General features: G+C 42.8%; 1 long non-coding RNA gene across 6 annotated transcripts in view; it reads right to left on the minus strand.

Annotated features, from left to right (window-relative positions):
* Positions 1-1,950: 1,950 nt before the first annotated feature.
* Positions 1,951-12,793, minus strand: part of LOC124979954 (uncharacterized) — a 76,679-nt gene continuing 65,836 nt past the window's right edge. For 4 of the 6 annotated variants that reach the window (XR_007107713.1, XR_007107708.1, XR_007107711.1 and 1 more), the window contains 2 exons: positions 3,837-3,872; positions 1,951-2,196 (listed from right to left, as the gene is read on the minus strand). This is a non-coding gene — a long non-coding RNA (uncharacterized LOC124979954). Of the gene's footprint in view, positions 2,197-3,836; positions 3,873-12,228; positions 12,596-12,793 lie in introns of those variants that run through there. The other 2 variants (XR_007107710.1, XR_007107712.1) reach the window with 2 other exon arrangements.

Raw genomic sequence — 12,793 nt, forward strand, 5'->3', positions numbered from 1 at the left:
ACCGGAGAGATTACTAAAATCTTTGACATATTAAAGTTCTTAAAATAGAAAAATATTAAAATCTTAAGAGAAAAAAAACAAAGGATATGAAGACTATTCATGGAAGAACCACAGTTGAACAGCAAATAGGAGCTTCAACCTCCTTACTCTTAATAGAAAAAAAAAAAACAAATGAAAATATCAGTAAATTATACTTTTACCTATAAAACTGGCAAAAATTAGAGTGGAGATACCCAGAATTAGAAAGAAGTAGGGAAATAAACTTTTTCACAGCTTGAGGGAGGAGGGTAGAAGGGGAGGCAGGGATATTAGAAATGGATACAATCTTTCAGGAGATGAATATGGCTATACATATGCACCCAAAGCATTAGGTCCACTGATCCTGCTCCACTCTGAGAGGAAAAAGACAATAATACAAAATAAAAAAGGTAAGAAAAACCCTGTAAATTGGAACTATTAGGAAAAGAAAAACCCAGAAAGTCATTTTGAGGACAAGTGGAGGAAATCTGAACATTGATTAAATATTAGAGAGTACTCATAAAGTTTTTGTTAATTTTCTCAAGTGTGAAATGACATTGTAGTTATGTAGGTGACTGTCCTTGCTTATAGAAATTTCATATTGAAATATTTAGAGAGAGAGAGAATAACTTCTACAGCAATCTAAAATGATTAGGAGGAGGAGGAGGAAGAGGATGGAGGAGATAAGTAGAAAGGGAGTGAGCGAGGGAGAGAGGGACAGAAGGTATATATACAGACAAAGGAAACAGGCCAATGAGGGAAGGGTCAATATAGGTTCTATAGGTTTGAAAATGTTTAAATAAAAAGTTGAGGGGAAATATGGTCACTTTAAGGAAACTGAATTGCTTCCAGATTTTTCTCAGTAGTTTGATAAACAGTCAACACTGCTTTGTCCCTTCTCTTCCCTGTCTCCCAAGCCTGTTCTAAATTCAGGATGTGGGGGAACACCTCATGCTTCATCTTAGGGGATGGGAGGAGATTCGGGTCTTCAATCATCTTCTGTGTACCTGTCGTCTGGTCTCTCATTTCTGCTGAGCAGTAGCCTTGTCTCCACATGTGCTCACCCTGTGCTGATGTCCATTCTCCAGGCTCTGTAGCCTCCAGATTCAGGTAGGTCAGCCCTCACCTGAAAAATAGGTCCCTGCAATGTGCTCAGGCTTACGCCCGGACAATGGGAGCCAAGTGGTAAATGTAACAGACATCCATTGTAAATTGTGCAATTAATGGATAAATTCTTTAACTTTGTTCTTTGTACTACACAGGGAAAATACAGTTCAGAGTAACGCCATGGGGCATGCAGCCTCCCTCCCCCTGGCACAAAAGTGCCACTTTTGTTTACACACATATCTGCATAAAAGCAAAATTGAAGTTTTTCACTGCTTTCCACAAGAAATCCAACTGCACTGAGCGATCTGTGGTTTGTGTGTGTATTTTATTAAAGATGGGAGGTGAAGGGAAGAGCAGACCTCAACCCTCTCCATCTTACCCACCCACTTCTTCCAAATTCTGATACCGCCGTTTACCAGTGACGAGTTCTGCTCCTTCTAATGTTGAAGATTGAACACTAGAGAAGCACGCCAAGGCAAGCATATTAAGCAGGTTTTATTTAAAGGTAATAATACAGACTTCTCCCGGCAGGAAGAAGGGGGCCATGGCTGATGTTCTAAAAGTCCCCAGAAGTGAGCGCACCCTACATCTTTTATAGGTTAAAGTCTCTTTTGTTCTCCGGTTTTCTCCCCCCCATCTCTCTCTCTTTCCTGCCTACGTGACTAGGCCTGGTTTTGCATTAAGCGAGAAGCCATGGGCAGGGGGAGGGCCAAGGTGATTCAGGCAGGCAAGGGCCCAGGGGGCATTAATTAGCAGCTCCTTGCTTACAGTCCTTGATAAAGGCAGGTAAATTTGGTAATCAATGGGCTCTGGAGCTCCTTGACATTCCATTCTTCCAGGGGCAGTCTCCAACTTCCAAAGGCAGATAGATGGCTTCATGGCTTCATTTCCTCGAATTGACCCGATTTCCTATTTCTACACTAACTACCTGTCCTTAATTCTGGCTTCAATTCCAGTCATGACCTCTGTTCAGGTGTTGAAAACGAAATTGCCTCCCCTTGGTTATGAAGAGTAGCTTTCTCAGCAGCCAGGCCTGGTGGTACTTGTCTGTAATCCCAGCATCTGGGGAGTCTGAGGCAAGAGGATCACAAGTTCAAAGCCAGCCTCAGCAACTTATTGAGGCCCTAAGTAACTCAGTGAGACTCTGTCTCTAAATGAAATACAAAAAAAGGCCAGGGATATGGCTCAGCAGTTAAGCACCTATGGATTCATTTCCTACTACCAAAAAAAAAAAAAAAAAAAAAAAACCCAAAAAACAAAAAAACGGAGTACCTTTCTCAGTATCTGAAGTCCGGATATAAGTGCATCCTGGGCTAGATTCTGGCCCAGGTAGGGTTCTGTGGCATTCCCCCATAAGCCAACGCTGAGACAGACTCACATCAAATCCACAACCTGTCCCATAACACCGTCTTCATTCCATGGCACTCTGATCCCACACCCAACCTGTCTATCACACACACTTGAGGTAGAGCTGTAAGTGCCACTGTCATGCCCTCCAAGCAGCAAATGCCAACAGGCGCTTTAGGTTGTTACCTCTCCACTGCTGTGACCCTCCTGTGCCACATCATTTATCAATTTGTCCATAACCTCGAAGTTCACTATGGGCCTGACTTCACATTCTCCCTAACATCAAATACCAAGAGTTATCACTTCCTGTGGCCTACTGCTATGATTAGGGTAGGCTTTGAGCGTGTCTCCCAAAGGCTTATGTGCTGGAAGCTTGGTCCCTGCGGTAGTGGTATTTGGAGGTGGTGGAACCTTTAAGAGGCAGGGCCTAGTGAAAACGGATGAGGTCACTGGGGCATTATCCCTAGGAAGAGATTAATGTAGTTCCCACAAAAGCAAGTTATAAAAGAACTTGTGTGGAATAGTTTCTAATTACATATGGAATAATCCAGCATTACGGCTAATAAGTCTGTTGAGAAAAATTCCCAATTTCTTAGTAGTTCTTTTTTGTGCTTTAAATGCACCTTACTGAGGATGTATAGGCACAGGGCTTTTCAAAAATGACAAAAATTAAGTCTGAGTGTGGTTATGTTATTAATTTGGTATATATTGGGTTTGTTAAGATTCTGTTTTATTAAATTTCAGAATTTGCTTTTTTCTTTTTTATTTATTTTCAAATCTATAAGCCATTTTTGTAGTTCAAACATCAAAATGTATAAGAAGGCGTATAGCCCTGAGTTTCAATTCACCCCTTCTAGGTAAGTATTTTCATTCATTTCTAGTTTTTCCTTCCTATGTTTCTTTTTGCAAAAAGTAGCAAATAAATATAAATATTCTTATGTCTCCTTTGTTATACAAAAGGTCATGCTCCAGGCTAGTGATGTAGCTCAGTGGCTAACATGAGCAAGGCCATGGATCTGATCCCCAGAACAGAAAAAACAAGCCAACGTAGGTGCCCTTCAATAGATGAATGGATAATGTGGTATGCATACACAACGGAATATTACTCAGTTTTAAAGAAGAATGAAATCATGGCAGTTGCTGGTAAATGGATGGAGTTGTAGAATATCATGCTAAGCAAGAAATGAGTCAAACTCCAAAACCAAAGGCCAAATGTTTTCTCTGATATGCGCATGCTAATTCACAATGGGTGGGGTGAGGGGATAGGGAAGAATATAGTTACTTTAAATTAGGTAGAGGGGAGTGAAGGGAGAGAAAGGGGCATAGGGGTAGGAAGGATAGTAGAGTGAAACAGACATTATTACCTCATGTCCATATATGACTGCATGACCAATGTGATCCTACAATATGTACAATCAGAAAAATGAGAAATTACCCTCCATTTATGTATGATTAATCAAGATGTATAAATACATTCTACTGTCATGTATGACTAATTAGAACAAATAAATTCCATAAGCATTGTTCTGGAGCTTTATTTTTTTCACTTACAGTATATTCTGGAAGTTACTCCATATCAGTTCATAGAGATCCTTCTAATTCTGCTTTATGGCTGCATAGCATTCCATCATGTGGATACAGACTACTCAGTCAACCTCCTATTGATAAACACCTGGGCTATTTCTTTATAGTATTAGAAATAGTGCCACAATAAATAACCTGTGATTGCAACGTTTTAGTATTTGTGGAAGTATATCTTAGGAGTAGATTTCCATAAGTGGTTTTGCTGAGTCAAAGGGAACTTGCAAATATAATTTTGCTAGTATTTTCTAAATTCTCCTCCATTCCAATTGTACAATTTTTCTACTCACCAGAAAAGTATTAGTACTTTTACCAACATAATATGTTGTCTAGCATTTGAATTTTCTTCAATCTAATTAGTAAAGAATATATTTTAATATGCATTTCTCTTTTTAAAAGGTGAGCATTTTTGATGTTTAAAGGTTATCTGTATCTATATCTTTTTCTACAAATTGTTCTGTCATTTGTTTCCAAGTTTTTTTGTTTTTTGATTATTGGGAGTTTTTGGTTCTTTTGCAATGTGCATTTTAAATATTTTCTTCCATCTTGGCATTTTTCCCTTTGACTCTGCTAATTTTTTGCTATAAATATTTCTTAATTGTTATGATGCTGAATTTATTAATTTTTTTTCAGCCCTCACCCACCCTGCAAGGGAAGACCCTGGGCCCTCTCTTCTGGCCAAACCTCTGGCTCTAGGGGAGCGCTAAACTCAACTCTCCCCACCTCTCAGGGAAAACTGGGATGGTGGGACAGATCCCTAAAGCTCTACCCTCCACCCACCCCTTGCAAGAACTTGACCTCTGGGAAAGCGTCTGCCCCCACTCTACTCCTACCCCAGACTGCACTAGGGAAGGGTGGTCAAGCCCCAAATCTCCCGTCTCTGAAGGTACAATGTGCACTTATTTTTATTCTTTTGCTCATCCTACTCTTGTTAACTGCTAGAGACTGACAGGCAGGAGATGGCTGGGATAGACAGAGGAGCAGAGGACGTTAGGTCTTCAGGAGGAGGTCGTCTGTGATGTTTGGGGATCCACATCTAAGAAAGGGTGGCTCTCAACCTGAGTTTGCCTATTAAATGATAACAATTTGGGACCCTGATGACCCCAAGAAAGATAGAGGGTAGAGAGAAGAAAGAGGGGCAGTAGTGTGGGTTTATCCCAGGGAACAGAAGGACGGGTCTCAAGGAGAATGTGGCAGGGTGGAGATGCGAAGAGTCCCCTTTTCTCTCCCTGACAAATAGGGGACAGACAAGTGGAGTCCCCACCATCCACTCCACCAGAGACACCTACAGCAGCCCTCCCAGAATTTATCTGTTTTTTATTTTGCTGTTCTGACTGTTGAGTCATGGGAATGTGCCCCAGTTTTCCATAGTACTTGCTTCATTTCTTTACATTAGAATTTGAAATCAACTTTCTAGCTCCAGGGAGAAAAATGTTGCTATTTTTCCTGGGAATGCTTGAATTTCTATATTAACTTGGGGATAATTAGCATTGTTAAGCTGTTGAAATCACCCTATCCAAGAGCAAGGAACATTCATTCTTGTGTCTCAGCAATACTTTCAGGTTTTGCACATAACTTGTTGAGTTTATTCTGAAGTATTTTATCCTGTGACTTTGATTGGAACAATTGATCTTCCAATTGATTATGCAAATCTTTTTCTTTTTAAACAGCTCCCCAGGTGATTCTAATATGTATCTGGGTTTGAAAAACACCGCTTTGAATGAAAAGTCCGTATCAGCCTTCAAATTAAAGGTTATGGTTTAAGTGATAATTGACCCCTGGCCCTTCAAACCTGCCACCTTTTTTCCAGGTTCACTATGGTCATAGTGCCATTTGTTCTCCATTCCATCCCTTTGGTAATTGTGGTCTTGATCTCTGATCTTTCTCTTCCATGCCCCGCATTTAGCCAATGAACTAAGTTATCTTCTTCCTTCTCCATGACATTGTTCAGACTCATCGTTACTTTTAATTCCTACTTCCAAATCCCCTGGCAAGGCCCCGGGCCATGCCTGTCTCTTTGCTACCTCCTTTCCCTTGGAATCCCTGTCTTCTCCTGTGCCACTCAAAGCATTCTTCCCTGCTTCCGTCATGTTGCTTCATACTTCCAACCACATGAGCCCATCAATCATCTGAGTCTAATGAGGACTTGCGACCATAGCTGCCAATAATTAGGCATGGGAGTGACCCTCTCTTTGCCAGTTGAATGTCTCAAACCTGATTGGCACTCTGCTCCTTAGTCCTCTACTTACATTTCCCAAGGTGTGCAAAATTGAGTCCTTACCTGGTCACTCTTCAGCCTCACTTTCCAGTTTGAGGGTTAATGTTTTCAAGAAGTTTGCTCTGATTCACCTTGCAAACTTCCCAGCTAATATCATAATTCCCAAACCATCCATCCCATGATCTCTTCTCATATAGTTAATGAAATGGTTCATACCATGGCTTTGACATCAAACAGAACTGCATTATACTACTAGCTGCATGTCCTAAGCAAGTGTCTTTTCCTGCCTTTGGCCTTGGTTCCCTCTTCTGTAACACAGTTCATCACAGTACCTCCCTCCCCTCCCTCACAGAGTTTATATAAGCGTCTGATGAACTAATGTTCACAAAATCCTTAGAGCAGTGCCTGGCAGAGATTTTTAAATGCTAGCAATTTTTTTCCTGCATTACTAGGGAGTTCTTACAACAGGCTACATAACTCTCTTGAAGGCAGACATGATAACTTGTTTTAATTTTATTGACATTTTCCATGCTCTATCTTTTGAAACTGTTAGTTAACAAATTCTTAGAATAGGTACTTCATAGACCAGGTACTTCATAGACCAGGTACATATTTCAAATGTTTCAAAAAGAGTAAACGGTAAAAAGCCAAAAGGAAATCTCCCTCTCCTCTATGCTCTCTCAGCCACCTGGTTCCCTTCCTAGGGAAAGGAAACTTTTGAGAGATCAATAAATGCTTGTTTCCTGTGGACTTGGCTTTTTCTGGACTTCAGCTTACTGAGTCCCTTTGTTTCCTCACTCCCTGAAAGTAGCCACCCTCTGTCTTTGCCCTGCTGCTCCTCTTACCAAAAGCCTTCTTTTGACCGCATTTTCTCATATCACCGTAGTCCTCTCTCATCCATGTGGGACACATTCCAAGACCCCAGTGGATGCCTGAAGTCACGGAGAGGCCCAGACCCCAGCTACACTGTTTCCCTGCACATACATACCTGTGATAAAGTTTAATTTATACATGAGGCACAGGAAGAGACTCACAGCAATAACAAATAAGATAGAACGACTATAACAATATACTACAATAAAAATTAAAACACTTCTTCAAGGTCTGGTTCTAATGCGTCTTCACCAAGGTTCCTGAAGCCTTCATCTGTCTTGTCCAGCTAGAAATCACTTCTCCCTTATTCAAATGCTAGAGCATATGCACCTTTTGGTGCCACTCATCATTTTTGACCTTGTACTACACACTTAATTTGGGTAAATGTCTTATTCTCCTCTCATCCCTGGAGACAGAGACCTGCTCGAAGGCAGGAATCAGCTGTCTACACCTGTAACTCCTTGAGGTGTTCTTCACCTGGCACATAAGAAGTACTTAGTTTAATGCTTATGTTATTAAAAAATAAAATAAACAGTATGGAAGGAATGTTCTAGACCAAAAACTAGAGAGTCATGACAAACCAAGTATAATACCTAAAACCAAATTCAATTATAATGGGGAGGAAGGAACTCAGCTGTGCATTTGTTGGAAGAACTTGAGAAATTTGAGTATGGGCTATGTAAGAAGTGATACAGAACTATTTTCAATTTGATTAAGTAAGAATATGACATTGTAGAGACTATCCTTATTCCTAGGAGATACACAACGAAGTATTTAAGGGTGAAGTTTCACAATGTCTGCTCCTTACTCACAATTGCTATAGCCAGAGAAGACAAACAAGAGAGTAAGAGCAAGAGGAGAGTGAGATGGAGGGGCAGAAGGAGAAAAGGGAGAGAGGTAGAAGGCAAATTGGCCAAGTGGTAACAGTTGTTCCATTTAGATTTGAGTGTATGTTTATCATGCTTTGTATTTATCTGTGTATTTGAGTTTTCATAGTAGAAATTTAGGGAGAAACGCCTATTGTTGAATTGAATAAAAAGAGTACTAATGGCCTCTCCCTCTTGGAACTTCTTTATGGGGCTCTGAATATTGGTTCAGGACCCCTACCTATCACCTCAGTGCCAGGGAAGAATCTTGGCTCAGAATAAGTGAGTTCCTCATTTCCAGTGACACCTAATCCCTCTCACAGTGGGACCCGGAGAAGCATTTGATCCAGAAGGTATGTGCTCACTGATGCTGACTTCATGCCCTGGCAGAGAGCGGTCCTGGGAATGCTGCTGCGTGGCTGGGAGCCCCAGTGTCCATGCTGTGGAACCGGACATCAAATAGGGAGGAAGCTGCCGGGCATGGCAAAGGGGGAGCCATTCGGTGCTCCCCGAGCAGGCCTGCATTCTTGAAACACAAGACATTTTTTGCAGCTCATGGGGATAAATGCAGCCCTCTGCTCTGACTGGGGGATTAGCTCCGGCTATGTGATGGCTCAAAGAACAAGGGCTCCTTCTGTTCCTAAAAGCCAGCTAATAATATACCAATAGGTCATCTGTCCCCTTTTATCAAAGGGAGAATTCCACACCAGGAGAGTGTCCAGTTTACTCCTGAAGTTTCTTCTTGAAATAGCAGGAAGTTCTCTTCTTCAAGATTTTCTCTTTGGATAGACATCTTTAAAAAAGTTAGAATAAAAAAGTATGTCTATCTCTTAACCTCACCACATGGCAATAGAAACATATTCAGTATAATCTATTCTGGGTTATCACAAATAGAGTCACTCATATTGGGATGTAATACCTTCAGGAAGAAAAGGGAACTTAGATTTTTCAAATATCAATGTGCCAAATCTCAGGTGGGTCCTTGATTTTAATATCCTACTAAACACACATAACTAGATATATCCTCCCCATTTCACAGATGAGGAAACTGAGGGGGGCAGTGCCCATCTCATGGTTTGGCAGTCACGGAGGGGGAGTCACAACCGGGCCAGCAGACTCTAAGTCCTCCATTTTTTCTACCACAACCTACAGCCACTGCCACCGTGGTTGTTCTCCCGTTCCTACAGATGATTTCCCAAATGAACAGATCTTTGATTCTTGACTTCAAGTTTTCATATTGTTTTTTTTATACTGCAGTTGTCTTCCCTCCTGTCTTCCTCAGGATTTCTTCCATACAGCTGAGTCCCATTCCTGATGCTTCTCTTTGTGTCCTCCAGAAGCTTCCTCCCACTCCCCACCCTCCATTTTCTCACACACAAAAGCGTTTCACAAATGAGCCCCTAAGATCTTTCAGCTGAACATTCTGTTCTATGTCTCTGCCATGTTTTCTCCTAGTTTCACTTACATCTGCTTGCCGAGGATAGAGAAGTTTGATAAGGAGAAGGAAGAAAGGATGGGTAATTTTGGAAAAGCTGGGGTGGAGTCACCAGCCTTTAGAGTTTGGACTTGGTTCAGTAACAAGACATGTGTGCTCTCTTACAAGAAACTCAGAAGTACAGTATATTTCTTAGACTCCTTGAGTTTGGATGTAGTGAAATAGATAGAGAGGTACACTGGTGAACACAAAGGAAAAAGCAAAATTAGCCTATATTTCATGTCCATAAAGTCCTGCCCAACAAATCTGGGTGTTAAAGAAGGAACTGCAGGCCCCCAACCCCCGAGGGCCCCCTGACCTGCCTTGAGTCAGTCACTGCCCAAGATATAGACAGGGGCCCTTGCACTGGCCGCATGGGACTTGTTAAGACTGCTGCTCTCCTAGGTGACATCTACTTGTCTCACAGCTGTCCTGACCAGGGTTCCCATGAAGGCAGCCAATCAATAGCATGATGACTAGGGTGGATGTGTCCCTGGAAAGGCAGGACAGAGCTCAGGAGACAGCTTCCTTTCAGGACATGGATGAACACTTCAGAAGTGACAGTGCTACAAGAGGCACGGGTATTAGAGATAAAATTGGAGGAAGAGTGGTGGGTGAGATGAGGCCCGCCCTTATCACTCCCTTGGTGACCACTCACCTTGCCTGGCATTTGCTGAACAGACATTTGGTAACCATGCACTTCTTTGATCTGAAATTGCCTAAATCTTGAAAAGGAGTCCATATGACTCATCATTTACAATATGCTCTTCTCAGAAGAAAGCTGGAATCTTCCATTTCCTTTGTGTCTTCTTGAAGTGCTCTGGATAGGGCCCCAGAACACAGAGGGTGTTTAATAAATGTCCTGCTTACCCTTCCCCACACTCATTTCTTTGAGAACCCTGTACATCTGAACTGGGTAGGGAAGTCTTTTTTCTCAAGTGGGACATTTCTCTTTAGAACAGACAACCATGGGATGTTCACCTAGCACCCTCCAAAAGATTCAATAAATAAAAAGTAGAGTGGGGATGGAGACAAGCTTCAAATATATCCTTGTTCTTCTCTTAAGGCTTGATTTTTCCAATCCTGATTTAGAAATGACCACATTGTTAGACAACCTCCCAGCTCCCCCTTCTCTGCAGGCCACCAACTTCCCCCACTACCCCCCATCTAGGCTGGCAGCTGGTCTTTGCTACTTGGTAATATATCTTAGTAACAACGGGCCCTTAAGCAGCTGTCGCTGTGAATATTGGCTGGTGGCATAGTTCCCTGTCATTAATTTACTTGTTGGTCCTACTAGTGCTTAAGAAAGGATTTAGTTAATAATGATACTAATGAGACAGGCAGTTACACAGAGAAAATGAAGAGGAGAGAGAAGAGGGAGAGGAGGAGGGATTATTATTATTATCTATTATTTATTATTATTATTATTATTATTATTATTATTATTATTATTCCTGGCCTAAGTTTTACAATCACACACCCTCCACACCCTGTGTAGTGACAAAAGTCTCCATGAAAACTCCAAGAGGATTTCAACTTTTTCATCCTCCATTATATTTGTTTTTACATATGATGAGATTCCTAAGTAAACTGCCTGGCTGCATGTCCCCTGTTCCCATGAGATGGGGGCTCCCACTGACTTCACAGGGAGGTGCCACCTGAGAAATGGAGCTAGGGGGCCCTCCCCAAAGAGGCTGCTCCATTGCATCCAGCGGGGAAGCATCAACCCCAAGTTTAGAGAAAGGCATCTCAAACTCCCAACTTTCTACAGTTGGAAAATGGTCACAGATCCTGCTCATTTCTATATATACCTTTCCCTTGGCAAGACCAAAAATACGTGTGGAAGGAGCTGGTTCTCAGCTTGTGGCGTCGGTCATTCTCTTTCCAAATATAGAGAAAGAATGAGCCGAGGGGGTTAGCGGTGGCCTATAAAAGCCCAGGGGAGCAGCCGCCCCTCTGTGGCTCCTCTCTCGTGGGCGTGGGTGGAGGTAAGTCCCAACACTCCTCTTTTACTCCTCCTCTCTGTCCCTGCTCCTTGGAGGACACTAACCTGGTCCGTTGCTCTGTGCTGTGGCCCAGCCTGGCTTTCGTAAGGTGGCCTCTCACTTCTCCTCCTCAGGTGTTTTCACAGAATTATTTAGATGTGGAGTGAGGTCTCCCTGGGCCCGAGTGCCCAGTCATGCTCTGCCTCCAACACCCCACTGAAGTCGGGGCTCTGTTCTCCTCCCACTCTTCCCTGTCCTCCTCAGGAGCCTTCTTGGGCAGGATCCCATTGGACACCTGAGAGCCTGTCCACGGGCTGACGTTCTCCTCTTGCCTCTCTGATAGATGGACTGGACAAGTGGGGCTCCCCTACCTGGGTTGTACACAAGGGTGTCGCTTCCCTGAGGACCACACTGGCTACCATCACCAGGTGTAAATTAGCCAATTGCAGAGATTTCTCCCATTTGCAGATAATAAGAAAGCCTGGTACTACAAACATTTTGTCAGGGGCTCTGTCCTGTTTCCTGATTTTAAATGGAAGACACTGCAGACTGAAGAAGGTGCCAGAGTGAACTGAGAGGAGCCAGATTGCTGGAGAGTTGGGGGCTTTCCTTCATTGATGGTCTCCCTGTGGGTCATCCCCATCCACTCCTCCAGCTTGCCTCTGGTTTAAGCCTTTTTAAAAAAAAAAATTCCTTGCCCTTTATGATTAGTAGTAAACTCTCATCAAGAGCAGATTCAAAATAGAACCATACCAGACAGTCCCAGCTGTCCCTAAGCTCCTCTGTGTGTGCCGTTGCAGGTCGATAGTTCCACGGCTGCTGCTGCCTTCCGCTGTTCTCCCGCAGGTGTGACTCTCAGGTGAGAATCAGCCATGTCCTTTGGCTACTGAAAGTTTCCGGGTAGTTCCAGGTTACCCATCACTCTCTCCTCCCACTGGCCCTCTGGAGCTAGTCAGGGAAGGTGAGGAGTGGAGTTGGGAAAGGTGGCAGCGCTGAGGCCTTCCACACAGGGGCCGTAAGCAGAGGCTCACTTCTATTCTTAGCCACTGAAGGAGGCGCACACTGTCTTTGAAGAATGCCTTTGTTTCTTCATGGTGTTTATTTTTAAATGTTCCCTCGGCCACACCTGGGTGTTGCAGAAGAAGAAAATGAGGTCTAGAGAGTAGTGCTCATCTCTATGGCCTGTTCAGCAAATTGAGAGAACCAAGTAGTTTGGATTAAATAGGCTCTGTGCCCTTTATGCCCAGTAACTACTCAATAAATATGTGCCAATTTGATTTTCCTAAAATCCTTTGAGTAGAGTTCCACTAGACACGAAGACAGC

Source organism: Sciurus carolinensis, chromosome 3, assembly GCF_902686445.1.
Source record: "Sciurus carolinensis chromosome 3, mSciCar1.2, whole genome shotgun sequence".
NCBI classification, from domain to species: Eukaryota; Metazoa; Chordata; class Mammalia; order Rodentia; family Sciuridae; genus Sciurus; species Sciurus carolinensis.